General features: G+C 40.9%; 1 protein-coding gene across 11 annotated transcripts in view; it reads left to right on the forward strand.

Moving 5' to 3' along the window:
* The window catches only part of LOC132119677 (calmodulin-binding transcription activator 1-like), a 304,884-nt gene that overhangs the window by 61,978 nt on the left and 217,700 nt on the right, over positions 1 to 25,206 (forward strand). The window contains exon 1 of one of the 11 annotated variants that reach the window (XM_059529849.1): positions 529 to 583. The exons of the other annotated variants lie outside the window; for them this stretch is intronic. The gene's annotated coding sequence lies outside the window, so the exon portion shown is untranslated. Of the gene's footprint in view, positions 1 to 528; positions 584 to 25,206 lie in introns of those variants that run through there. 11 annotated transcript variants of the gene reach the window in all.

Raw genomic sequence — 25,206 nt, forward strand, 5'->3', positions numbered from 1 at the left:
GAACAATTTCTGATTAGACTTGAACGTAGTTTATGTTAATTTCATTGTGTTTGAACATTGTGGGGGAAAAAAAGGCACAGGAAAAATTCTGGCTTATCCATGCGATAAGTAACTTTTAATGTTCTCAGTGGGTTTAAGATGAAAAAGAGTCGTTTCTTACAGTAAATCTCAAAGGTAATTTATAATGGGCTAGCGGAGCATGTGTAGCACAGGAAGGACAAAAGCGGGAAGCATGCATAAATTGACCAGAGCGCTTGTGTTCATAAAGCAGCCAATTTAAATGTAGTGTTTAGCTAATGAGGCCGCTTTCCCTTTTGAGCACCGAGTACTTCCCTCCCTAACTGACCTATTGTTGACAATGTTTGTTTGTTATCTTGCTGTGCTAATGACAACTAATCTCAGTTGTAAGCCTGCTCCTTCTGGACTGTATGCTTTCATAAAACTGTCTTTGGCCAATGTGATGGCTCATTCATTAATTTTCCCTGTACTTTTGTTTCCTTCAGAGACGACAGAGCATCTGCCATTGTGGTTTCCCAGTTTTTTTGAACTCGTCATCTGAACCTTGACCTCCATCATAACCTTGGTAACCATTTCATCTTTAATTTCTCCCATCGTTATTTCCCTGTTATTATATTTTACCCTGTAATGTTTGCTTTAGTTAGTCACGTGCATCTGTATGGAGGCTGGTTTTCACCGTGGGATAAAACATTTTTATTGCAAGATGAAGTAGATTAAGTCAGAATTGTGAGATAAAAAGTAGTCATTCTGAGTTGATATCTCACAATTCTGATTATTTTTTTTGCAATTCTTAGTTTCGATCTCACAATTTCTCACAACTTTTTCTAGAAATTGAGTTTATGTATCATAATGTCTGACTTGTTTTCTTTTAATTCCGAGTTTATATCTCTTAATTCTGACTTGTATTTCACAGTTCTAAGTTTATGTATCAATTTATGTATAAACCCTCAGAATTTTGAGATAAAAAAAAGCTTTTTATTTATTTATTTTAATTTTTTTGTCATGTGGTGGAAACTAGCTTCCATACATCAGTGTGGTTTATTTATTTGTCAATATTTACACTTTCTTCCCCTATCTCTCCAAAGTTATAGAAAGAATGTTAATCCTTTTTTATTTAGAGTTTTTTTAAATTTTTATTATTGTCATTAGTTTTAGTTCCAAAATCATTTTACTTCAATTTGATTATTTAAACCACTTATTGATACCATGTAAATTAATATGGCAGAGTTGAATTATAATAAAATCTTACTAGAGTGTTTGGTCTATCCTTGTCATCAAGACTTTGATGGCAGAAATTGTCTCTCCTACTTAACAGATGACACAGGAATCAACTGCTCATCTTATAGTTTATTAATTCCTGACCATATTCCAGTCCTAAAACATCCAGATAACAAGCCAGCATCCAACTTGCACTGAAGTTAATGGGTAAAAACACACACACACACACACAGGGCTGTGACAGCTGACCTTAATAAGCCCTCGTCGGGTCTGACCTCCACATCCAGGCCTATCCTGTGAACACAATCGGAACTGCGATCCAGACAGCTGTTTTTTATCTGCTCTGAGCTCTGCCGTCACGTACATGAGGCCAGCATGACATGTGCACTAAGATGTGAACAGCATTCAAGGGCGGCTCATCAGTAGCTTGCGTGTCCTCTTTTGTGAGGGTTCAGGAAGCCAGAGAAGGTTTGGTGCAGTAGTTTTGGCAGTGAAACACCATTTTGTCAAGATGCTAAACTCTGCATTAGTTAAGGAAAATTAAGTGTCAGGTACAGTATAGGCAGGCCGCAGTGCTTTACTGACTTTATTAAGCCACAAGCATCTTTGTATAATTAACCTAGTGATGCCATTCACCATCAAGTTTAATTAAGAACCGTTAATTGCAAAATCTAAATCAGTGGAGTCTTAAATTATGCATTCCGACATCACTAATTATTACTAATTATGTTTTATACACAGTTTATCAGATTTTCTGAGTATGAATGGACATAGTTTGATATTCAATCCACAATCAGATGGATTTCAGTAGATTTCTTTATTTTTGTATGCTCATGGTTGAATAGGTCCAGCACATTTCGTGGGACATATTCCAACACAAAATCAAAAGAAAACCAAAAATCTTGAAAAATTATTTTATTAGTTAAACAACTTTGCCAAATCAAGTATTTAGAAATAATGCAGTTTTTTTATTTTTTTATTTTTTTATTATGAGTTTTTATCTTACAATTTGGACTTTTTCCCTGCACAATTCTGAATAGAATATTCTCAAAAAAAGTCACAATGACACAATGTTTTCAGTGGAAAAGACAAGCTTCCATGCAAAAGAAAAAAATTAATAATAATAAAAAAAACCTTTTAGTTTTGTTATGAAATAAGGCATGATTTCAGGTGTTTTTTTTTTGTTTGTTTGTTTGTTTTTTTAATCTTATGTAAATATGTCTAAAACTTATGGTAAACCTTGGAAGTCCAGCATTTTGAGAAATATCCTCACTGAAGAATAATGCTGCATGCAGAAAACAATGCAGAAAGCCGCTCCATGATATGAGGGGTTGATGTTGAAATGCCTCAGCAGTTTTCAATTTCCGACAACACCTAGAAACAGCCAAGACCCCGAGCCAGCTATTATTTCCCACACAATCATCAGCCCCATACAAACCCTCTCCTGTGACAATTTTCAAAGCCTCTCCAATATCACTGTGCTGTGCACCTACTTACAATTGCCATCAATTAGCTTTGTGTATTAATGTTCCGCTTTGTGGCAATGCTACGACGCAGCATAAAGATGCTGTCACTCGAAGGTGCATCGCTCGTTTGTGAGATAAGGTAAAACAAATTGCTTCATTGTTTAATGCTGCAGTACCGGTTTCAAATAGAACCTGTCACAAAGCGAACATCAGGCGTTTTGAACAATAGATCAAATCTAAGCTGCATGCAGGGGTCGGATCCTTCATAATCCACCTCGACCTCTAATGGTTTCCTTGCAGACACTTAGTGTTTTGAGGCTGTATTCGTATAACCTTGCTGTACAGCTAAGCTGTTAGGTCAGACTGACCCATATGACTGATGTCCTCTTTTCAACGTATACGTCCCATTGGGCCAGGCCCTCCTGTGTATGGAGCTACAGAGATAGAGGTCAGATAGTTTTGATTACAATGCCCTGTTCTGTTCACGATGCTATCTGCCTTTTACCTGAGAGGAAGCTCTTTCTGCATCATTCATCTTTGCTCTTTGAGTAGCTCTGGTAAGAAGTACACATTGTGTTTGTTCACTCTCCGGGGGAAGATGGATTTAATAAATCTTTGTGATATACTACTTGTCTTATCATCGGCAAGTACCTCACTCAACCTTTTAGCAGGAAAGGAAAAACATATAAGTAAGCCCGAGTCGATAACAGTACGTCACAAGTGTTTGTCTCTGTGGCGGTAGCAGAGGTTTACTTGCTCTGACCCCGTGCTTCTCGTGCACTCAGGTCTGGTACAAGCTGTACCAATGTGGTGCCGTGTCATGAACAATTCAGTCTGCCCACTGAAGACCCAAAAAGTGATCACATTGGCTGAAAGGACTTTAAAATCGGTATTAAATGGGCCTGGTTAATTGATTTGCTCCAAAATATTTTAATATAAACCTTAACAAGTATATTATATATGTAACATATCTTACATTTAATTCACATAGAAAATATCTCAAATTATGAGATGTATCATGAAATAATAATTATTGATATTATTTTTATTAATGTTGTTTTATAGAAGGTCTTTCAAGATTAAATTCTTCAAAATTCATTATATTGTTTTTTACATATTATTGTACGTATGTTACCAAAGCTTTTCTTCGCTAAATTAAGCTACCTACAAGGTGATTAGCCTGCTAGCATCGCCTGTACTCAAATGAAATCACCTTTAGTGCAAATGAAAATGTAAAACGATATGTTTTTCATGCGCATTTATATATGTTTTGTTTGGTCAGGAATTATACGTTATTACAGCTACAGTCTACACCAGAAACTGAAATGACAAACTTTTATTTTCATGCAGGAAAGTTTTACTAGTTCTTGAAATTCAGTTCAAGCATATCATTGTTTAATCGAGTCATGTGAGATGATGTATGCATATGCATAGTCATAACCAGCTTTGTTGGGCATCTAAGCTGGAAGAAATCAAATATTAGTGTGAGGTCCCTTGTGATGTGATAAGATCGCCTCTCATGAAGCGACTTTGCGTCTCCATTCTTCACGCTGATGCCTCTTGTGAAGATACAGAGTTTCGTCAGTTTGCTTTGTCAGACTCCATTGTAATTCCAAACCAGGTACAGGGAGGAAGGGAGCTTTAAACATTAAATCAATGAGGACTACGGACACCAATCTATGGAAAAAACAGGGAGGTGGGGGGGCATCTCATTTAGCCGGAGCTCAGAGGCATGCCAAGATTAATATTCCTTGCCTATTTGGTTGTATATTGCATATCCCTCCACGACTCAAGTCTGTCTGGGCCGGCGGCCCACAGTAGCACAGATCATTTTTAAAGTGCTTCATTATTTCACCAACCAGTCTCTCTCTGTGTCTCTCTCTCTCTCTGTACCAGGTCTCTCCATTGATTTAATTAGTGGGCAGAGAGAAACTGTGCATTTGAGATGTTCCATGATCTTTATTATGTATGCTGAAGCATCATTTGGTAATCTGCACCATGTCGGCTTTCTTTATTGGCCGTCGGTGAGGTGGACTCCCGAGGAGCACGTTGTCTGATGGCCACCGTGACCATGATAAAGTATTGGTGGGCTTTAGAATCCTATCTTTCATTTTTATTTTATTCATTCATTTGCATGTGTGTGTGATATATGGTCTGCATTTCCTCTTGACCGGTTGGAGAATCAGATAAATTCCAACATTCCGAGGACGGACCCTTGAGGAACACCATTGCACAGAGACAGTGATTAATGCACATGACTTACCTACGCTTTATTAATACTTAAGGCAACACTTCATCATGTTTTAGCAAAAATTAGCTGACTTGCAGTGATTAGTGCTTTTATTTTCAACCACAGATAGATTCATAAGAACAGATGTGAGCCAGAACACATGTAAGTCCACAATTTGGTCAAGAGGGGAGGAATGCTGAGCGAGTTTTCCAGGCTGAATGGGTGTAGCATCTGCCTGTATGGCGTTCTGGCAAAGTTTCTGAGATGAAATGAAATGAGCTAATTAGTTTGTGCCATGCTTAATTGAATCTCTCTGCTGCCGTGCTATTGATTTGAGTTTTGACTCCTGATTTGCGAAAAGCAGAAGAAGAATGTCATATAATAATGAGGTCATGTTATTAAACAGGAGCGGCTACTGAAATGTTCTTACAAGTGCTTTATTTGTTTGTTTTTAATCAGTGAGATTATATTTTGCTAAATTTTAAGCTAATTAAGACTGGTCTTAGCAGAAAGCTCCCAGGTATTCTTTTAATATAGTTAATAAGATTTATTTAGGTTGTAGCTAAAAAGATGTACACTACTGTTCAAAAGTTTTATAATATATAAAGAAATTAATGTTTTTATTCAGCAAGGATGCATTAAATTGATCAAAAGTGATTGTAAAGACATGAATATTACACAAAACCTCTGTTCCTGTGGTTCAGTGGTAGAGCATTGCATTAGAAGCACAAAAGGTTGTGGGTTCAATTCCCAAGGAACACGCATACTGGTTCTGAATCCACTGTAAGTTGCTTTGGATAAAAACATCTGCTAACTGTAAAATGGTTCCACAAAAATATTAAGCAGCACAGCCGTTTTCAAATCGCCATGATATTTCAAAATATTATTGTTTCAATGTATTTTTGTTCCAAAGAAATGCAGCCTTGGTGAGCCGGTGAGAATAAAATCCAGTGAGAAATGAAACAAAGACTTTGTGCATTAACATCACAACAAGGAAAGATGGGAAGTCTGATCATGATTGAACATGAAGGTCCTTTGTGTTCAGCAGGTCTGTTTTGGCAGTCGAGATGAACGGAGAAACAGACAGAGATGAAGCAGTATGGAGAAGTAGTAGGTCCAAAAAGGGGCTGGTGGGCTGCGAGTTAGGTGCCAGACCAATATAAAACCTAATTACTGTGGCATCATGGAAAATGTGTGCACTTTACACTCCATCTAGTAGCACTTTTGCTGGATAAGCACTGTTCTTATTTGGCCCTTTGCAAAGGCCTGACACCTTGACACTTTGTCTTTGTCTTGGAAACCCATTCAAGGGCTTTGTGTTCATCAAAGATGGTTTATTAGATATATTAGAAGTCGTTAGCATCCAAAACAAATGGAACAAATAGATGTTTTATTATTATTAAATATAATAATAATAATAATATTAATAATTTTATTTTATTTATACTAATATTTTTTACATGTTTTTTTTATTATACAATATATACACTTATTTACATACAAAATGTGCATCGGGGTGATGATGGCTTACAACACACCACACAAAGGAAGCTCATAAGGTTTATGCAAAACAACATACAGCCTGAGTATATTTTTTGTGGTTCACATGTTAGAACGTTAGACGTTTTGTTCTTTTTGTACTTTTCTATGTAATGTTTGGTTGTGTTTTAAAAGTGCTGTGATGCAGGAAGGATGTTTCATAGGAATAGGAGTTACGTCAACGTCTTTCTCTTTGGAAATGGAATCTCTCTTTAAAGACAAAGATTGAAGGCCATAAAAGCAAACAGTGTGAGACTTGATGGTGTCGTGAAGGAATGGTCAACAGAGTGCAGAAATGATAATTTCACGTCTTCAAAGAAAGATTCCAAGGAAAATGCAAAACTAAAAAAGAAGTCAGTCCTGAATTGCATGCGCACACAAGCACAAACACCATTACCAAGCAAGACATTAAAAAACATGTCCTTGCATAAAATTTGCACCAATAAAAACTGCAGATGCAGAAAATGCAGATGAAAAAAGGTCAGCGGCCTAAACCGGCTGCAATTATAACAATGCCGGCCGAGAAACCAGTCTGCACTCGGCTAATTATCCAACAAACAATGTCTCTCCTGATTCAGTATTTAAAACGGTGTCTGTGTGTACCAAATATATACTCAGAGTTTTGTCTGGCTGTACACTGACTAGCAGACTGCTACGCATTTGTCCAGACTGCAGTTGAAAATACAAATAAATAAATAAAAAAATAAAAAATTGAGATGATTGTGCCAGTCTCAGGCCTTAAAAGCATCCCGCTGAGTTTGGCAACTGGCACTCAGTGCCGTTCCAATTTTAGATGGAGCTGCTCTTTGCCCAGTCTTTCTGAGGGACGTTGGTAACATTGAAGTCTTGGAGAAAGATCACATGCTGGATTGATTGGTAGGAAGCTTTTTTTATTGAAAAATGCGCACTTTGCATCAATGTTATTTTACTATCATAGATATACTGTTATATATTTTGTTGATATTTTGAATTAGATTTGACATTTTTTGTGTGTGTGTGTGTGTTTGTTGTGTGTTTTTGCCAATTTTATTATTTTTTTAATGTCTTTTATGTAATTTATTATTTTATTTTATTTATGTTTTTTTATTAGTTGTAGTTTTATTTATTTTAGAGCAAGTTAAACTAAACTTTTTTTAAATAACTCTTAATGTGTTACAATGATTGTTTACATATACAGTATATTGAGCACTGGCAACCTTTGCAGATCTACTGAGAATATCTTAACTTTATCTTGTCTTTAATAATATTAGATTTAAAAATACTATGTTTTATAAAAAAAAAAAAAAAATGCTCTTGGTTTTACATCAGAAAGTTATTTGCTCATTTTAAATTAGGGGCTGTTCACATAGGATTTGTTCTCACATTCAGAAACTGCTAGACGGAGTGCAGTGAAAGCTGACAGCATCATAAATTGTTTTCTTTTTTCTTGGCCAAATGAGTTCGCAGTGTGCAAAAGACCTAGAATGGTCCATACACCAAATTAAAGATTGCGTGGCTGTTGAGATTACGTCTAGCATGCTTAGTTTTTGGAGATAAAATCCCCGCCTTGGTCATAAATTGTATTACTGGCTCTAGGATGCTGTTCTCTAATTGGATCCTTGTAATTGGGCGAATGGAGCTAAACAGACGGATTCCTGTTTGTTTATACCTCTCCCCCATATTAGTAACGTGCTGTGACTCCTCAAACAGGCTAAGAGGGCACTAGCATCTAGCCAAAGGCATAATTAGTCACTCATTCTTAGCATATGCCTTACTAGTAGCCTTGGCCAATTATTCATGATTAATTCGAGTTGCAGTCTGAGCGGCTGATTCATGCCTGCCCACACCGACTCGCTATCTGAAAGATTCAGAGCAGAGGGAAAAAAAACAACAACAAAAAAACACAAAGCCTATAGTTTTTTGAGGAGTTGAAAGAAGAGCCCTTGATGCAAGGGCCATTCAGCCTGCCAAGTGTCTGTCAAGGTTCTCAAGCACCCTGCAAAGTGTGAGAAAATTGGTAAAGAAGTATAAAAACCCCACTTTCGGCCCAAGATTCATAGTGTTTGAAAGAAAGCCAAGACCTTAGTCTGAAAATAAGTGCTAGGGGAAGGAGATGGAGAGGAAGAGGGGTGAATAAGAAAGACCCCTCAAATATGTTCCATATTGAATTTTCCCAACTTTGATCCGACTGATAGATATAGTTTAATTAACTCTAAATGGATGTCTCACCCTTGGCTTGTCAATAATAGTAGTTCTATTTTAAACATTGCTCTGAAAAAATAATAAAAGAAACATGGACAAACTTTATTGAAAAGGGTTTAAAACGATAAATGGATAAGAAGTGAAAAGTATGGGGTTTTAATAAATAGCAAAAAATGCTTAAGGGTTGGAAATGACTACTTAAGACTCAGGCGTCAATGTGTTATCAGACCTGGGCTGTAATAAACTTCATTATTGTTATGAGAGCTTGTTCCACTTTCATCATGAGGCTCTAGCTGTGCACTGTTCTGAATCTGTATTTAACCGACACATTCAGCTGATGGAGTCAGTTCGAATGTTTAATTGTAATCTGATGATCTTTATAGCTTTTATATACATATTTGTAATTATGTCTGTACATCTGCAAATGGAAATGTATCAGAATCACAGCATGCTGAATTAATTGCACTAATGTAAAACTGCTTTCGCAATCCATTTTACATTTGTAATGTAAAGTGATATTCAACAGAAAAATGGGCAGAACCTGATTCTGTCAATCTGGAAGTGACTTGTGGATATTGTATATTACACACCAGAATGGCCTCAGTTTTGAAAGCAACTTTGCAGTTACTGTACTATAGAAACACTGTCTTCAAGTATCCCAATGGTAATTTCTTTTAAATTATTTAAAACATTTGCTATTATTGCAATAACCTTTATTAAATTAACATGTAATTGCTTTAAATTACTGCATTATTGAAAAACTTTAGGAAGTCTAGAAAGCCTTGAAAGCTTAAATGCTTATTTAATCCGGCAATTCTCATTCATTTTGAAAAAATATTATGAAAACAATTTGGTTCATTAAAATAATGTTTACTGATTGTTATAATAAGAACATGTATTAAGAAAGTAATTTTGATGTCACCTTTTAAGGCTTATATATATTTGTGTATGAGTCCTGACTGGTTCCAGTCAGGAGATTTTATAAAAGCCTTGACATGGGCATTTCACAGGAGGCTTTCAGATTTAGTGATCAGCAGAATGGTGGTCTGACATCCCTCTGTGCTCTGGGACAAAGGTCGAGACTCCTTCACATGCAGAAGAGCCTAAACAGCCATACATCATTTCCTGGTGATATCCCACACGTTCTGATAATCGGTTCTACTCTATAGGGAAAGAAACGTTCCTGTAACCTTGACAGATTGTGGCATTTGGACAAATGGAGCAGAACTGCACATGGCATAAACGGTTTATCTGCTTAATTTTTAATATGACAATAAAATGTACATTTGTAATACAAATTAAAAAAAATTTCATCAGTGCATTTAAAAAGCTGGTTAACAATAATAGCAAATCGGAATAGATTTGGAAAGTTGGTATTTGTGCAGAGGGTGAACTTGACCTTCAACTTCTATGATCAAAATCCAAAAATGCTGGTTTAGGAGGAAAAATATGTTGCATTATAAAAATAGAATATGGATTTTTTTCAAGTATTGCAAGTATTGTCTTTAAGGCAGTGAGTCATTACACAGCAAAGGACATTGGAAATTGACTACATGCATTTGGCATTTGTCTAATTTAAAATGAAGTTTCAGGTCTAGCGTTGAAAGGAAAAGTGAGAGCGTCATTATACAGATGGTGAATTCCAGCCGACAATCATCCATTTTCTCTGTCATTGGTAGAGGGTAGCAAGAGAAAAACAATTGTATTTTGACCTGACACCAACTCCCAGATGAGAGCTGTCATTTCCTTTAAGGTCACGGAGAAATATGGGATGCAGGCAAGTAGTTATTTGAGTTAGGAGATCGAGAGGCCATTTTGTCACCGCCGTCTCTCTAGATACTCCAGCCACGTGTTTCTGTCCATGCCCAGTGCCGCCCGGTCCAGGCTGCTCAGGACCCAATCGGGAATGGGGGCTGTGACACTGACAAAGCTATCTAAGGCTAGCACCATCCGTCATCCCCTCCAGTTTAGCATGAGCTATCGCACAGTCCAAAAGGTGTCAGTGAACCTTATCGCCAAGGAAACCTCTCAATAACTTATTCATGATTCGCGAAAGCAATAGCCAGGCTGCTGTTTCACTTGGCAAACTAGTCGACATTGACAAAACATTCAAGGAACGCTCCACTCGACCTGTATCCAAAGTGCTCCAAGTGGAGCTGGATATCCATCTGGTCGAATTCTCAGCACGCACCCCTTAGGAGGCTTTCATAGCAGGTGATGGGTTTAGGATTCTTGGCAGGGAAGCATTTTAAGAGCAATAGTGGCTGTCACCAGACAATTTCCCTTGTGGTTGGTCTGCATCTTAAAGCATTAAACCAAATGACTTCTTGGTCTGGTTCAGACAAGCTGTTTGAGCAATGGCACCGCTCGAATATTTACACTTTAATATAGCAGCTCGTCTCGGGGTCTGGGCTGACCGCGGAGACGTCCCGCAGATGCTTCTCTCTTTAATGTCCGTGCTCAATTAAAGGCACTTGATTGAACGAGGCAGCACGCTGGATACTCGATTGCAATCACATATGCAAAAGCTGTCAGAGATATGAAGCGCTTCCCTCACGCTGTGAATTATATTGTATGCTCTTTGCATTTTATGAATTGCGTCCCCATAATGCATTGTGCTGTTATAAGTAAATATATCTGGAATGACCTTTCCCTACACGTCAGTTGAGACCACTGAGAATGCTTATTAGCTCACTCCTTGTTTTTTTTTTTCTTCTTTTGCTCTTCGAAAGGTCCCGCCAGGGTGAATGATGGAGAAAATAGATGAGTGCAGAAAGAGAGAGAGACTTCACCAGCTGTGTGCCCCAAACCCATTTAGTTTCAAGACGGTGATGGTTTTTCATCGAATTCTCTGACCTGCCATGGAACTGTCACTTTCTCCTCTAGCTACACAGAATTTGACAGGATGTAGTGACGACTCCTTTTCATCATAACATAAACTGTGTGCAGCCCTTATATCCTTAAATGAGCTCACTGTCCCTATTAAGCTATAAGGCAATTTTGGATTTGGTTTGCGAGTATCGTTTCGTTTGTGTATGTCAGAGCTGTGTAAAATTCAGAACTGAATTTAAATTAAATGGCCCAAACCCCACAGGAAGTTGAACTGAACACATCCACATCCTGTTTGCTACCTCAATTCAAATTCCAAAGTTGAAGCCTCTTGAATAAACTGCTTAGACTAATCTTACAAGTCCAAGATTGTTCAACCTTTTAAAGTCAGTTACATAAAAGCATAGATTGGTCTAATTTGAATGCAAAATTAAGACTGATTTCACCTTTGCTAACTGCTAGTGGGTTGTTGTTAAGACACTAGTTGTTATGCAATTTTCCACCGGATTTAAAAACTACAATAGTCACACTCAAAAATGTTAAGGTTAAAGCATAAATATGCATCTTCAGGTCTTCCAGGATGTTTTGTTGGTGGAGGAACAGAAAATTCTGAGCTAGCTTTCCAGTTCGGTTCTATACATTCAATGTAGTTCATGTAGTTGTCGCTAAGTTTTCAGGAGTGAATTCGGTTCTAGAATGCAGTTGTCACTTCCATAAATGACCAAACCGTGTACAGAATGAGGTTAAGCACTCTTTCTGGAGGAGTGACAACTGTGTACCTATGTGCTTGTGCAATGCTTTAGTGCTGTTTGCTCTACTTCAACTTCCAATTCCCACAGTCCCAGTTTCACTGTGTTCCCGAATCTGCTCTCTGATGCAACACTCCTCCGTCGGTTGTGGCTGGGCGTCCCGTGGCATCTTTTTCCCTGTGTTCCAATCCTTCCCAGAGAAACACCATGCGCTATTCTCTTCCGTGCTGAGATCACTGCCCTCCCAGCCACAAACCCAACCGTTCCGTATTACAATTCCTACCTGTAAAGTGAATTCCCTCCAATGGTACGGAAGGTAATAGAGAACATCCTTTCTTCCCCTTAGGCCTTTTCTCTGTTCAGTGTCATTGCTGTGAATGTTTTCTGAGAAGCGAAAATCTGCGCTTGGTGTGGTTGAGCATGATACACACATTGGATGCCTTCCAAAAGTAGTTACCAGGTTTTTCTACCAACAAATGGTGCCATTTTTTGGGTCACCCAAATAGCACCCATCAACAGATAGGAAACATATTTAACATACATTTTTGGATAATTACTTAAAAGCTGTTTGATAAATAGTAGCCATTCATTATGAAGCACAAACTGACAAAAAAATAAATAAATATAAAGGTAAATAAAAAAGTGTATGTTGCACAACCAAATGCAATATAATTGTTATTATTACTTATAGCGTTATATAACTTGTTTTGCTTATTGTTTTGTCAGATATTTAATTATTTTTAATGGTCACAAATGTCTTAAATTATCATTAAGGTCATGATAATAGTTATAAAAAATAATGCATGTTGTTTTTACTGTAACCTAATGATTATTTAGTTGTTATGACAAAAAGCAGAGATAAAACTAATTAAATTAGTTTTGCCTTTTAGTTATTGGACTGTTAAACAATAATAATCTGTATCTGTACTGGTCAAAACAGAAATATGTGATTCTGCAGTCGAGGTGCTGGAGGTGAAAATCTGCACAGGAAATTTGCACACTTTTTGAATTTGTTCACCTCATTGTAATGAATAGGATATAATCGTTTGCATGGTCTTGTTGTTTTGCTACTTGATTAGGCTTTGGTGCATTCTCTCATCATCATGTCACATTAACACAGTGTTTAGCTTAATTAGCCTAAGTGTGGGGAGGGGGGTGTTAAAAATGAGTCACCGATGGGGAAAAAAAAATGATGTCCACATTTAGAGACAAGTAATTAAGAAAACACAGGGTTTCAAAAATAGGCTTGAATGAAGCGATTATGGAACTATACAAGTGCACCTAATTACATGCTCACAAGGTGTTCATGGCAACATATAGCGTTGTTATGGAAACACAGAAGTCTGCTCTGAATCCAGGGAAAGAACCGACCCCAGTCTTGTGCTGGAGGGCATTTCCTTATCAACACAGATACCTACTGTGTATGTGAGCATTTGTGTTTACGTTATGGTATTTTTATAACCGTAAAGATATTTCTTCTAGGTTGGATCTCACAAAATCTGTAAGAACATATTTCCAGGTTGTATATCAGCACAAAATTGAAGAAGAAAGGTTATTATTTAAGGACCATTTGAAATAATGTGTCATTATTTTCATGACAAGTAAATTACATTTGCCCACTATATATATCATAAATGAGGACACCCCATCTGAATAAACATAAAATATGTATTTTCGTAATGATCACTTATATAATTCATTGAAAGATGGCAAAATTGAAATGTATTAAACATATACTAAATAAAAAAAAAGAAATATATACCAATGTTTTCTGTAAAATAATTAAATGAGCCAATTTAGTTTAAATGAAAGATTGCAGAAATGAGTACACACTAGATTCAATTCAGTACATGTATAATATTCTAGTACTAAGTTTGTCCTGCAGAGTTATACTGCTCTGACCCTTCTTGGCACAGAATGTACAATTTCATGACAAATGTTCACGTCTGTCCTGTTTAACTTCTAAAGGATTACCTCCTTAAATGCTCTGGTCTTTAATGGGGAGTGTTGCTCAGGTCGTCTCCACAGAATCCCCCACAGGTGCTCAAGAATGTTAAGATTGGGTGAAATACATGACCACTGAAAGATTTTCAAGTCTGAAGAATGCATGTCATCATTGTCATGTTGAAAAAATGGTCAACAACTCAGGGAATGAAGAGAGGGTAGCATCTTCTGCTTCAAGTTTTTGTATTACATCACAGTGGTGTGTGAATTCTTGCCAGCATTGATAAAGCTTAACTCCCTCACACCTTCAGCACTCATTTATCCCTATAGAAGAGCTTTACTACCACTGAACGTCACTGTGGGTACCAAGCATTTCCCGCTGTACTCCTCCTCTAGCAAAACCAGAACATTTTAGATGCTTTTGGATCCAAAATGATTGACTTGGTCTCTTGAGACTAGAGTATGGATTACCAGAAGTCTATATTTTGTAAATATGGGCCATGGAAAAGGTTAAATGAGTTTATTGTACTTTGGTAGTTCCAGTGGTGACAACAGCCATGCATGTCACTTCTGCAGGCTGCATCTTACTCTGTGAGATAAACAGTCTCTTCTGTTCAAAGCTTTTGCTGGCTCCGAGACAATTGCATGGTATTTCTCCTGCTCTTTTTCTAGCAAAAAAAGAAAAAAAAAACTAAATTAAAACTTAAAGTGATGTCTCATTATTTCAGGGGCCTTGTCATAAGTCCATTGTTTTTGAATGGTGGTGTTACGTCTGCTATATTTTTACACTTAAAACAATGATTTGGTATTCCTCTTGTACCATTGTCCTCTTTTGTGCTAAGAAATAAGTCACCTGGCAGTTCTCTCCCAAGTGGTTCCACTGCTGCCAGCCTTAAGTCTGAGTATGAATCAGTAGGCTAGCCTAGAAATCTAGACGCACCCTAGCGGCAGCAAAATGTATTTCGCAGCCTAGAGTACAGTCTAGCAACTCTCAATACACCTTCTAGCAGCAAAAACCCAGATTGGGTCAGGCCAATCACGTCGTGTATAGAGCAGGCGGGGCGGGCTTAACATGACGACAGAGAGTTGCGACGGCTGCCACTTGAAAACATCTCGGTTACGTATGTAACCTTGGTTCCCTGAATAGGGAACGAGATGCTGCGGTGACGTCACCACGTATGGGAACACCTTCGGTGTGACGAATGTCTGAAGCCCTATACCATCCCGCCAATCCTATTGGCCAAATAGCGCGTGGCACCGCCCAGCATGCGTAGGCATATATATACCTGGTGCCGCGCGCCATTTACCTCAGATTTCATGATGAGAAGAGAAGAAAGCTATCAAGGTACGGCACGGCCAGAACCGCAGCATCTCGTTCCCTATTCAGGGAACCAAGGTTACATACGTAACCGAGATGTTCCCTTTCATAGGTCACTTCGATGCTGCGGTGACGTCACCACATATGGGAACGCTATACCATCACGCCTGACATACCTGATAGCTTGGATCCAAGGAAGCATCTGCTCAAGCGGAGAGAACCCGGGAGCCAGGAGCCATCCTCACATCCAGACTGTAAGACCTGATAAAAGTGCTCGGTGAGGACCAGCCTGCCGCAGCACAGATATCATCCATAGAAGATCCACTGAGAAAGGCTTGAGAAGAAGCCACTGCTCTTGTGGAATGACCTTTTACTCCTAAGGGCGAAGCGAGCCCGCGCGCCTCATAGGCCAAGGAAATAGCCTCCACCAGCCAATGGGACATGCGCTGTTTCGTAACTGCATGGCCCTTATTCTTATGTCCAAAACAGACAAACAGCTGGTCAGACTCACGCCATGGGGCAGTGCGATCCACATAAGTCTTCAACGCCCTCACAGGGCAAAGACTTAGATCTCCAGACTCTGTCGCAGCAGGAGAAAAGGCCTCCAGGACCACCTGCTGAAAATGAAAAGGATTAGACGCGACCTTAGGAACATAATTATGCCTAGGTCGCAACAACACTTTCACAGAGCCTGGTGCAAACTCCATGCACGAGGGTGAGACAGAGAGAGCCTGTAAATCCCCAACTCTTTTAAGGGAGGATAAAGCCATGAGAAGAAGTGTCTTCAGAGACAGGAGCTTATCCGATACAGTTTCCAGGGGCTCAAACGGATGCCCTGACAAACCCAGTAACACAATGGATAAATCCCATGAAGGAACTCGCACAGGGCGGAAAGGCCTCAACCGTCGCGCACCCTGTATAAAGCGAGAAACCAGTGGATGACGACCCACTGAAACACCACCTATATGCTCATGGTGAGCTGAGATAGCTGCCACATAAACCTTCAGGGTGGCTGGTGTCAATCCCTCCGAAAAACGGTCTTGAAGAAACTCCAGTACTGAAGCCACAGGGCAGTAAACTGGATCCACATCATGAGTTTCACACCATGTCATAAACAGTTTCCACTTGAAAGCATATAAGCGTCTCGTAGAAACTGCTCTAGAGTTCAGTATAGTCTCGGTAGTTTCAGCAGAAAGACCGGGACATATCAACTCACTCCGCTCAGAGGCCACGCCCACAGGTTCCACAGATCTGGCCTGAGGGGAATCTCCACCGGAGAGCCCGCTAACAGATTGATGAGATCCGCAAACCACGGCTGTGTGTGCCATCGCGGAGCCACCAGCAACAGCTGTCCCACTCTGTCCCGCCGTATTCTGCATAATACCGCTGGGACCAGCCGAATCGGAGGAAACGCATACAAGCTGGTCCTGGGCCAGCTGTGAGCTAGCGCATCCAGACCCAGGGGTGATGGAGGGCTTAGGGAGAACCATAGTGGGCAATGCGCAGTCGTGCTCGACGCGAATAAATCCACTTCCGCTTCCCCGAAAATATGCCATAGGTGATTCACCGTTTGGGGGTGTAATCTCCATTCCCCTTGTTCCAGAGTCTGCCTGGATAATAAATCCGCTCCGAAGTTCAGTCGTCCGGGGATGTGAACAGCCCGGATCGACAGAAATTTGTCGTGAGACCAAAGAAGAATCCGCCTCGCCAGTCTGCACAGAGGGCGAGAACGTAATCCTCCCTGAAGTCACGACCGCAGTGTTGTCCGTTCTGAGAAGCACATGACGGCCGGTCAGTAGACTCGAAAAATACTGGAGAGCCAGAAAAACCGCCAGTAATTCCAATTTGTTTATGTGCCAGCTGCGTTGTGCCGCTGTCCACACTCCGTGGGCTGGGCGCCCCTGACAAACAGCTCCCCACCCGGTCAAAGACGCGTCTGTCGTGACAGTCTCTCGGGAAGCACAAATTCCCAGCCGAACCCTGGTGAGGAGAAATTCGGCTGATGTCCATTGTTTTAACGACATCACACACCTCCGCGTCACCGAGATCGTTCGATGCGGAGAACAACGGGGTGAAATATTCTGTCGTTTCGTCCACCACTGAAACGGGCGCATGTAAAGCAAACCCAGATGAATCACGGGAAGCGCCGCCGCCATTAGACCTAGTAGTCTGAGGCACAGTCTCACTGTCACTGTGTGACCCGCCCTGAAGTGCTGAACGCATGACGTAATCGACTGAGCGCGGGACAGAAAGCTTTGCTGTCATCGCGCGAGAGTCCAAATCTACTCCCAGAAAGGTAATCCGTTGAGAGGGGATTAATACACTTTTCTGGAAGTTTGTGCGTAAACCCAGGCTGTGTAAATGATTTAGCACAATATCTCGATGAGAGTGTGCTTGAGTCTGAGATTGCGCTAACACCAGCCAGTCGTCCAGATAGTTTAGCACACGGACGCCCCGGAGCCGCAACGGGGCCAGAGCTGCGTCCATGCATTTTGAGAATGTACGGGGAGCTAGCGCTAAGCCAAAGGGAAGAACGCGGTACTGATACGCTTTGCCCTCCAAAGCGAATCTGAGGAACTTCCGGTGTCTCTCGATGATCTGAATATGAAAATAAGCATCCTTCAGATCGATCGTGACAAACCAGTCGTTTGGTTGAATCTGAGACAAAATAGATTTTACCGTCAACATCTTGAATTTGCTCGACCTGAGTGCAAGATTTAGACGGCGTAAATCCAGAATGGGTCGTAATCCGCCGTCCTTTTTTGGTACCACAAAATAACGGCTGTAAAACCCTGACTCCATCTGAGAGGGGTGTACTTCTTCTATAGCCCCTTTGCTCAGTAGAGCTAACATTTCCTGTCTCAGCACCGCCATGTCCATCGGTTTCATCACCGTGGAGAGAATTCCGCGGAAAGGGGGCGGGCCTTTCCGAAACTGAATGGTGTATCCGTGACAAATTGTGCGTAACACCCATTGAGAAATGCCGGGCAAGCGTTCCCACGCGGCCCGAAACAATATTAGCGGTTTCAACATGTTCGTTTCCTGCAACGCTGTTGCACACATAGAAATGTCCGGGCACGAAAGACTCACGGTGTTCGTGCACAGGGGAAGTATATGCAGAGCAGGCGTTGTATCTCGTTGTACGTAATCCTGAAACGTGTCCACGGCAGGAATTAGGCCAACAGATTGAGCATCGGGCTCTGCCGCTAGCGAAACAGCGGCGGCTGAGCGAGCCGTCATGACGGGCCGTTCGATGAAGACCCTTTGAAGCGCTCCTCGAGCTCTGAAAACTGGATCGTGCATAGTGTCTGAGGAAGCGATTGGTGTTACAGTTCGCTCCAATGCTGTTCGAGGCGCTGTTTGCGGCGAAACAGTCAGGGTTTGAGCGTGGGGACTGCAATGAGAGTGTTGGATGCGCGAAAGCGGTCCATCAGCGCTCTCTAGCGGAGGGCACAGTCCCTGGCAGGCAGCGAAAAAATCAGGAGCTGCTGTTATGTGCCCGAGAACGAGAGGCCTTGGCCGTCGAACTCAGGTTCAACCTTTTTCGCTGGCGTTGTTGAGCCGGTGGAACAACCCTAGGGCCCCAGTCCTTGCGAGGGGGCGCCATAGGTGAAGGCTCTTCCCGAGAGGGCACTCGCTGGCGGTGAGAGGAGGTTGAGCGAGAACGCGCGGGCGCCTGACGGCGTTCAACCTCTCTGGGTCTGCGGGGAATCAGCTGGCGGAATGCGGCTGATTGTTGTTTCGCTGCAGTGAACTTCTCCACCACTGAAGTGACCGCCTCTCCAAATAAACCATCCTTAGACACAGGGGCATCCATGAGGAAAGATTTATCCTTTTCCTTTATATCGGTGAGATTAAGCCAGAGGTGGCGCTCAACCGTAATTAATCCAGCCATGGAACGGCCCACTGCTCGAGCAGTATGTTTGGTAGCACGAAGAGCCAAATCAGTTGCTCACCGTAGTTCCTTGACCGCCTCAGGTGTAATGCCGTCCCCCTCGTCCAATCCTTTTAACAGCTCCGCTTGGTAGGCCTGAAGGACCGCCATGGAATGAAGCGAAGCAGCCGCTTGACCAGCGGCCATATAGGATTTTCCCACTAAACTAGACGTGACTCGACACGCCTTCGAGGGGAGGAGGGGGCGGGACTTCCACGCCGCGGCCGAATTAGGCGCAAGATGTTCGGCGAGAGTCTCCTCCATCGGCGGTATCGCTGTATAGCCGTGACTCGCCATGCCCGAAATGGTGGCGAAATCCGCGGCCGCAGCGTTCGTGATGCGCGCCGCAAACGGCTGTTTCCAGGACCTCGAAACCTCCTGGTGGAGGTCCGGGAAAAAGGGTAAAGGCCTCCGGGGCTGCGCAGGTGTCCGACTAGTTAGAAAACGGTCGTCCAGCTTCGAAGAAGGTTGGGCCTCGGCCTTCTCAACCTCCCATTCCAGCCCCAATGTACCCACTGCACGGGAAACCACATCCAACAGCTCACTGTAGGAGGGGGAAACAAGCCTCTCCTGTTCACTAGGAGGGAGAGGGCTCGTGTCGGCCGCGAAGTCCTCGGACCCCGAGGCCGCAGTGGAAAGAACGTCGTCATCATGGCGGTCACAACCGAAGGAGATGGCACTACATGCCCCCGGTGTGGGCCGTAAATCCTCACAGGTTCAAAAGTTTTCCTGTGTATTAGGGTAGGGGAGAGCGAGCGATGTGGAGAGTAATTTTCCATCGCTGAACTGTCCTCGAGCTCCATGTCACACGTGTCACCCCAAGCTATCACCTCGTGCGGTGCCTCGGCAGTCGCAGAAGTGGTGTGGCGGGGGTTAGACACGGCGACATCGGAGAACACATCTACCCTCGAGCGAAGGACCCTGAGTCGCAGGCCATCGCAATGGGGGCATGAAGAAAGGCCGCTAAGCGCCTCCTGTGCGTGGTGTAAGCCTAGGCAGACTACGCACCTGTCATGAGTGTCCCCCTGAACGATGTACCTGGTACACGGGTCCTTGCACTTCTTGAAACTCATTGCGTCCGCGGAGAGGAGTATACTGCTCGTGACGATCGCTGAGAACGCGAGACAATAGGGCACAGAAGATTCGCTTCGTACTGAAGGAATGAAATCTGAGGTAAATGGCGCGCGGCACCAGGTATATATATGCCTACGCATGCTGGGCGGTGCCACGCGCTATTTGGCCAATAGGATTGGCGGGATGGTATAGGGCTTCAGACATTCGTCACACCGAAGGTGTTCCCATACGTGGTGACGTCACCGCAGCATCGAAGTGACCTATGAAAGGGAACAAAGAATGGCGGCTGCAGCTGTCGAACAACGATCTTTTGAATCGGCTTTGGCCGCGACTCTGGAGGACTTGGAGTTAAGTTTCTCTTTAAGAAAAGAGCAAAGAACGGCACTTAAGTCATTTTTAAAAAAGGAAGATGTGTTTGAAATTTTGCCGACTGGATACGGAAAAAGTTCAACCTTCTTCGTTGCTCTGATTGGTTGTAGCGTTATCCTATTGCGTGCAGAGGGATTTTGAGAGACAGCCGTTTATCCCGCCCCTCGGAGTAAGCCACGTCTATGGAGAGTTTCCAGACTAAACATCTTGATGTATGGCTGGCCAGGCTATCAGTAGGCTATATAATACTTTAAATTGTCAGGAAATTACATGTCTTTTTTTTTTTTTTACCTGTTGATCAAAAATCGCCTTATTAATTTTTTTGTTTGTTTGTTTGTTTTATTTAGCAACTTTCAGGAGTGTGTACTCATTTTTGCAAAACAACATTTTATCACTTTGATAAGAAAATCTTATTTTGATATAAGATATATATAATTATATAATTAAATATATATAAATATATATAATTAACAAAATATATAATTTTGACATTCTTCTGTGCACTGTGTGTGTATATATATATATATATATACACACACACACACACACACATATACATACAGTATACATACAGTATATACTGTAAGTATATATATATATATATATATATATATATATATATATAATAAAATGCATACATTTGTTCTTCTGATTTTCTGATTTTATACTAAAAGCATAAAAAACAAACAAAAAATATACATTATTGATAATCTAATAAGAATCACTATTGAGAATGATAATTACAAATTCTGAAAAAAAATTATTGTGCAGATGCATTTCAGTAAAGCTAATTTTTGAAGGCGTTAAATGTGCTTAAATGTCAAGGCAATGTAAATGCAAAACACAATCTTAATGCAAGACAATACAAAAGACAATGCAAAACAACATCTTAATGGTCTTAAAAATTTGTCTTAAAAAAGCAACCAATGTGTTATATAAAACATTAATTTGAAATTGAACTGGATATGTTTTCGCGAGAATCATCCACAAGGAACTGAGAGAAAGAAAAGCTGCGGCTCTAAGTCTTATGTATGCCTACTCGCTCAGATAAATGGATAAAATAGAGAAAAATAGATCAGAGCATAAATTGTTAACAGGGGTCTGTCAGGGACAGCGAAGCAGTCAAACTGGCCTACTAACAAGCTTTCCCTCACCATTCATTTACTCTCTCATCTCTTCTTCTTCTCTACTCACCTCCATTATACATGAGTCCTCCTATGAAAAAGTCATAAACGGCAGGAGTGGTTTCTTGACACAAAATCTTAAACCACACCGCCTGTCTTGTAGATTAATTAGAGGCAGCTGTCATCCATTTCCAAAAATTAATCACTGGAGTGGGGAAACTCCTATTTCAGGATATCCTGGCAAGCTTACGAGTATGTTAGCTCCAGTGTTGCCTTTATTTGATCTTGCCATTCGTGGAAACAGCCGTATCATTGCTGGATGGACCTTAAACTGGTTCTTTTTGGCAAACTAGTTGAACCAGTTCACCAAAACAAACTGAACTCCACTTTCTCACAATCGTAATTGATAGCTAATTTGCATTTACATTAAACATGTTCCTAAGGTCCAAAGATGGTTAGGTTTTTTTTTTTTTTTTTTGAAGATTACAATTGTAAAGTACTCATAAGTACTTTTTTTTTTTTTTTGCAACAAAGCGCAGCTGCTTGACACCTCTTTTTATTAGAGGTGAACTTTCTAAGCGTATGCCTGCTGACCGCTCTGCTGACCAAAGCTTGCACTCTCTTGGTCTAATTTCACAGGCCTCTCTTGAAATATCAGTGGAGTGCAATCTCACCGCCTCCAGCAGCATCCACTTCTTGCTTAAGAATAGGGGGGGGTGTTATGACCCTGCGGAGACCAGAGAGGGGCATTCTGCCCAGTTTTCATTAAACCAGGCACCCATGAAGGGAATTTATGAATGACAATTAAAGACATGTTTCAGCATGTTTTAATGATGGTTTTCTAGCCAAAAGCAGCATTAGATACAAAGGTTGCACTTTTAAATGGCCCAGTGGAATTGGGCTGATGGATACAATTTAGTTGACACTTTTTGAATGTGTTTCAGAGATACACAATGTTTTTGTTGTGGTAATTTTAACAGAACAATACCATGATGCACGTTTTTTGTATTTGTGTGTGTGTGAATTTCAGTTAACTATAAATTTTTTTTAATGAAATCAAAATAAATGGCCTGTACATTTTTAGAATTTACCAGTCATTTGCAGGAGGTTAATTTATTTCATATTTTTTGTCAGTTTTACTGTAGTGTGACTGTGGTGCTATTAAACAGTAGTTCAGAAGTATCATAAACTGAATGTTGCACCATTTCTTAGGCAGCAATTGCTGTGCATGTTGTCCTCAGCCGGCAATCTCCAGTGGCCTTGATTTTGTGAGGAAACTGCTTAATTCATTAGCCCCCAGATCACGAGATGAGAAGAGGAGGATTTTAATTGCTCCTGCGGATAGAAACATTTAAGAGTGCATCACGGATGCGGCCGTTTGGGTGTCAGGACTATTAAAAGATGTGCTTACTGTGTTTATTCCTGTCAGACTTGAATAGGACTGGAGTGGGGGGTTTAGGGGGTGCTGGGCTTAATCACGTCCTGCTGGGAATGAATTAAAATGAAAAAATTTCCAGACATTATCCCCTGGTTTGTACTTATATAACATCAACTTTCAACATATCTGTACATATATACATTGTATTGGTTGTATATTGTAATTATCATGATATATGCAGTGTGACAGGCATTAAATTGCATACATCTATTTTATAAATTGAATGGCTTTAAACATTTAAGCACTTTGCAGCCTGTATGTGTGTGCATGTTTATGCATGTAAACTAGATGTGGCAACACCAGCTTTAGTTCAGTCCTCCACTGGGTTACTCAGTAAAGCCAATAGTTTCATTGTCTCTGCTTTTCCTGTTTTTGTAACTTGCTCACATGAAGCAGCGGTGGTCGGTTTTGGTTCAGTGTCATTACAATGGTAAAGCGTGGCGTCCCGCTGGCAGCAGTAAAGCGGTAGGCATGAGAAATGAATGGCTCAGTCTCGTCTGGGTGCCTGTTTGAATTTTGTTTATTATGCATTTATGCTGTGCACTCTTACGCGGCCGGATCACACCGAAAACACACACCCACTCAGAGCAGTTAGCGACAAGGACCTCTAGTATTTTCTGATGACAAATATTCGCCTAGTTCCTCTTTTGAACATAAAACACATTCATTGCAAAATGAATGTGGAAATGAGGAAATCTCCTCTCTTTATTTGTTGTCAGTGTTTAACCATTTAGCAAAGACTTTTCTCATTGATAAGTGAACGATTGCTTTATAATTAGTATTAGCTCTGTTTTCATTCACGATGGTTTGACACATTGAGTCATAGTGCTCATGCGGCCGATGCTAATACTTTACTGATCCTGTTTTCTGTCTTTTTTGTGAATTTATGTACATTTATAAAGAGTTCCAAGTGTTTTTTTTAACACATTGCTATGAGGTTGGAGCGTTTTGGTTGTTGCTATGGGGATAGAATTAGAAATATAACATGCACTCTTTGATTTAAGGTATTGGTGTCATTTGTATCAGTAATTCTGTATCAGTATTATAGCTATGATTGCCTTTCTACAGGCTATTATTGGACATAGAGAGATAAACAGTTAGTATCTTTAATCATTGTGCTCATTTTTATCTCCTAGAGATATTTGAGTACCATGAGTATCCCGTGCATCTATCAGTGTATGCCTTCGTGTGTTGTTCCTGTGAGTTCAGAGGTTTCGCTGTGACGCTTGGGACCTACACAAGCTTGGCTCCATCTCCAAAATCCCCTTCTTTCAGAGCGCACAAAAAATCCCTACACACTATCTCTCTCTCTCTCTCTCTCTCTCTCTCTCTCTCTCTCTCTCTCACTCTCTCCCTCCCTCCATTCTTTAAATAGCTCAAGTCAGTGTGGAGCCAGAGGAATCGTGATGCTCAGGGAATGTGAGGACAGGCCATGCAGACGTTCACACACAGTTTTGCTTCCATTGCTGTTCCCACTAACTCGAGTGTTCACACAGTGTGTGTGTGTGTGTGTGTGTGTGTTCAGTCACTGCTGGCACATTTGGCACAAACAGCAGCTCAGAGTTGAGGGTTGATGGAAAGGTAAATGGAGCACTCAGCCCTGAAATGATGCCAGGAAGAGATTGACTGAATGGCTAACAAAAGCTGTGTTTTTCTAATGTTTCCTTTCTAATGTCAAATAAAAACTATGTACAGTGATCCCCAAAAAATGTTTGGACTTTTGGAAATGTCTGAATGTCATTGCATTAGATACTAAAAATCAAAGCAAGTGTCTG

Source organism: Carassius carassius, chromosome 38, assembly GCF_963082965.1.
Source record: "Carassius carassius chromosome 38, fCarCar2.1, whole genome shotgun sequence".
Lineage (NCBI taxonomy): Eukaryota > Metazoa > Chordata > Actinopteri > Cypriniformes > Cyprinidae > Carassius > Carassius carassius.